At 29.1% G+C, this 4,473-nt stretch overlaps 1 protein-coding gene across 4 annotated transcripts in view; it reads left to right on the top strand.

The window, feature by feature from the left end:
* LOC106466865 (rho-related BTB domain-containing protein 1-like) overlaps positions 1–4,473 on the top strand; it is a 96,468-nt gene that overhangs the window by 68,720 nt on the left and 23,275 nt on the right. The gene's annotated exons all lie outside the window — the stretch shown is intronic.

Genomic DNA, 4,473 nt, shown 5'->3' with positions numbered 1-4,473 from the left:
TATATATATATATATATATATATATATTTAGTGTTTTATTCACTTAACAATAACTTTTACCTGTGTATTCTTATATTAAGCCTTTCCTTTCTACAGGTCAAAGGCCATGTCATCATTTTTGCAGACTTGCATTCAATCTCTCATCGAACTACTATTTTATGAATGTACGTCAATAAATTTAATATCATATTTTAGATTATAATTCAAAGTTTAGTATGATCTATTAATTAATTTCTTAATTTAAGAGTAAATATTAAAGAAGAAATCCTAAATATTGATTTTTTGTGTCATGAGGCAGGTTGAATACAGCATTAGTTCAAATTAGATGCTTGCAATGTCCAAATAAAAAGTCTAGAGTTTCTTAGAAATAAGGAACTCAAATTAACAATATTGACAAGCTAGAATCTAAAATAAGAACCTCCTATCTCTTCTATTAGCTAAGATATTGCTACATTTACTGAATCAATCACAGTGGCCCCACACACCTCTTTCCATTTTTGAAAACACTTGCTTATGTACACCTACTTCTGTTTACGACGAGCAAATAGCCAATCAACAGCTCAGAATGTCCCCCACGTGGATGTTATACTGAGCCTTTGCAAAGTATTCATGCAGGAAATTCTTTCTTTTCATGGCAGATTTCAAACCCTAAGGTAACTCTTTAGTGAGCTCGAAATTTCATATTTTTAGACCCAAATACAACTTAGTTACTAAGCTTGATAAATTATAGTGAAATTCTATGGTATCAATATAGTAATTTATGATTTTGTCAAAATGTATACATAAAACCTAAAAAGAACTATTTCATTTCACATCCTCCACGTGTGAAATTTGATAAGGCTTAGCATCCTACAGCAAGCACCAAATAAATTCAAAGTTCATAACTAGAAGAGATAATTATTTTCTATAATTCTTTATTTACTGTTCTTTGTTTTTAGAAAAATTACTGAAATTTAAGAAATTATTTTAAATAGTAATAATTTATATAATGTATTAAAACTGAAATGTGACTATTTTACAAAACAATAGTCCACTAAAACACAGGTAGGACAGTTCACTTTGTAAAGGCCAGTCTTATATTCTTGGATACAGTAACATGAATGCACGTGCACCGCGTCATTGCAACTTCAATAATATTAGCCAGGCATGGCTAAAAAGACAGTATAATAAAAATGATAAGTATATATAAATGTATAATGTTATGAAATTTAACCCTTTCGAGATGGGTCATGGGTGAAAGGCCATGTCATCTCTTTTGTTGACTCGCATTCAACATTTTATTGAACTACTATTTCATGAATTTATATAAATAAGTTTGGTATCAAACTGTAGATTATTCCAATTTTAGCACTATATATTACTCAATTTCTTAATTTAAAAGCAAATATTAAAAAAACATAGATAAACATAGATTTTTGTGAATGCAGTACTGGTTCAAATTAGATGTTTGTGAAGTAAAAATAAGAAGTCTTGTACGAATTAGAAACTCAAATTACCGATATTGACAATCTAGAATATAAAATAAGAGCCTCTTATCTTTTCAATTTGCTAAGATACTGCTCATATAATAAATCAAACACTGTGGCACTGAGCCAACCTCTTTCCATTTATGGAAACGCTCCCTCATATACACTTACTTCTATATACGACATGAATAACCAATCCGAAGCTCAGAATGTCCCCCTAGTGGCTTTCTCAGCTATTTTAACAGGCTTGGCACCAATTCTTTCTTTTGAACCAATATTTCAACGAGGTAGGGTGTGTCTTTCGTCTGCTCTAAATTTTATTTTTTATTAGACTAAAATACATCTTAGTTATTAAGCTTGATAAATTACAGTAGAATTCTATGGTATTGATGTAGTAATTTAGGATTTTTTAGTTATTCAAATGTATATATAAAACCTAAAAAAAATATTTTGTTTCATATTCTCCGTGTGCACAGTTTTTAAAGGCTTAGCAATCTACGTCAAGCAGCAACTGAATACAAAGGTCGTAACTAAAAGAGATGATTGTTTGCCTTATTTCTTTATTTACTGTTCTATGTTTTAAGAAAAATAAGTTTAAGAACTTATTTCAAAATAGCAATAACCTATATACATATATAATGTATAAGAATTGAAATGTGACTGTATTTTACAAAATACTAGTCTACTAAAACACAGCCAAGACAAGTTACTTTGTACAGACCAAAGGTCAGTTTTATGTTATCTGATATGGTAACATGAGTGCACATGAACCGCATCATTGTAACTTCTGTATTGTTAGCCAGTCACAGCTGAAAGGTCAATATAATAAAGTAATAAATATATATAAATGTGTCATATTATAAGATTTAAGCTATTTAGTCTAAACATTTGTGTTATAATTTGTGTTCATTCTAGAATGAAAGAGGCAGAATTTATATTTTTTTCCTAATTTTTTATGGTGGTTGTGAGATCAGTCAAATCTACTGAACTCGTACAGAGATTAATTACTGAAAATATCAGATAAAATATAAAGTTTTTTCATAAGAAATGTTTGATAACTATCTGAACATTATAATGTTTACTGATAATCTGCCAAATTTCGTTAACATTTGTTTACTAATTTAAAAGTTGTAACATGAAAACTATAGTGAGCACAAAATGGTTATGAGGAATGAAAGCTTTGTAATGTTTACTGATAATCTGCCAAATATCGTTAACATTTGTTTACTAATTTAAAAGTTGTAACATGAAAACTACAGTGAGCACAAAATGGTTACGAGGTCCATCCCAGGGACTGAGCCCATGCTGAAACAGTTAACATATGTGTAACAGTTGTTATATTTGTAAGAGATAATACAACATGAACCAGTTTCCTAACATGATTATTGTAACCAAATATCATTCTTAGTGAGAGTTGAAAAACAAGATTTAGGTTTTGGAAAATTCCTTGTTTACATTTAAATCAAAATTTTAGCTAATTAGGTGTTTGTTTTCCTTGATAAAGAATAATCAGGAAGTCTTCACTAGGTAACCATGATTTCAATAAATGTTTAGGACCACATTCACTTGTTCCCATGGAAGGAGATTTTTGAATTTCTGTATGTTTTTAGTTTCCTTCTTTGTCAATATTGTTTTCTTGAGATTTATGACAAGGAAACTAATTTATTTCCTTTTTGAATTTTGATCTTATTATTTTCTATAGTGGAATGGTTAAGTGTTCTTTTACAGAATATCGGGATGAGAGATATTAACTTATCAGCAACAGTTTTCAAGTACAAAGATTGTTATTCATTTCAGTTTTACTTTGTATAACCATAGTTTATTTGGTGCATAATTCTTATTTCTTATTTAAATAATTTCTTTTTAGTAATTTTTCATCAAGATTAAAACTAAACAGTATGATGAAACTTTTTTAACATAGATGCCTTTGTTGACAAACAGTGTGAATGCCTTGTTTATCAAAAGCTCTTGTCCTCTATGTTGGCAAACAATGAGTACGTTGTTTACTAGCATTATTACCCTCAAGGTATTGTAGCTTATGTTAGCAAACAATGAGTGCATTGATATTCAGATGGCACTTGTGTAAATGCTGAAATCAAAATTCTTTTTAAAAAACAACAAGTTACTATACCTAATAATTGTAAAAATGGCAGTTCCCAGTCTCAAAAATACAATAAAATACTGAAAACCTTACATTACAGGATGTAAAAAAAATGATGAGACTGGAAACATAACACTCAATGTTTTGACATTTTTACTGCATCCTTTTTTTTTATCTTGTACAGTAAGTTAATCAGTATTTTATTGTGTTTTTTTTTTTCAGACTAGGAACAGTCTAATTTTTTTTATTATTGTATATAATAAATTGTTGTTTTTTAAAAAGAATTTTGATAAGGAGTGCATTGTTTCCCAGTTGTTCTATTCAATGCACTGTAGCCTATGTTATCAACTAATGTAAGGGCATTATTTATCAGATTTCTTGTTCTCAGTGTATTGGAATCTGTCTTGGAAGTACTGTGACTGCAGACAACAATCAGTGACCTAGTAGGGTTCAGATGTATATTAAAACTCTAAGAAACCATTTACTTTCTTCTATTTTCAAGGAAAATAACAATCTCAGATAAATGTTTTGTTTTTATTCTACCCAATTTCCAGCTTTCTGGGGTTTTGAAGGTCATGAGCTACAAAACTGACTTTAAATTATTGTGATGGTTACTATAATTTAAGATCAGTTTTGTAACCTATGATGTTCAAAGATCCTCAAATTTTAGTTGCAAGCCAAAACGTTGGGTAAAATAAAAAAACATTTATCTGATATTGTTTGTTGTCCTTCCTTGAAAATGGTTTCCACCCTTCAGTCAGCACTGAAAAGTAAAAATTAATAAAAACTTTGTTACGTATCTGTTTGTTTGATAATTTCCATTAGAAATTCTTTCTGAGAAACTTCAACGATACAAGTCCTTTCTTGATTAAAACTAGTTTATTCTTTCTCGATACAAGTTTGAGT

The sequence above is a fragment of the Limulus polyphemus genome, unplaced genomic scaffold (genome assembly GCF_000517525.1).
Source record: "Limulus polyphemus unplaced genomic scaffold, Limulus_polyphemus-2.1.2 Scaffold2403, whole genome shotgun sequence".
In the NCBI taxonomy this organism is placed as follows: domain Eukaryota; kingdom Metazoa; phylum Arthropoda; class Merostomata; order Xiphosura; family Limulidae; genus Limulus; species Limulus polyphemus.
The sequence above is the reverse complement of the archived record's forward strand: the minus strand, read 5'-3'. Positions and strand labels throughout refer to the sequence as shown.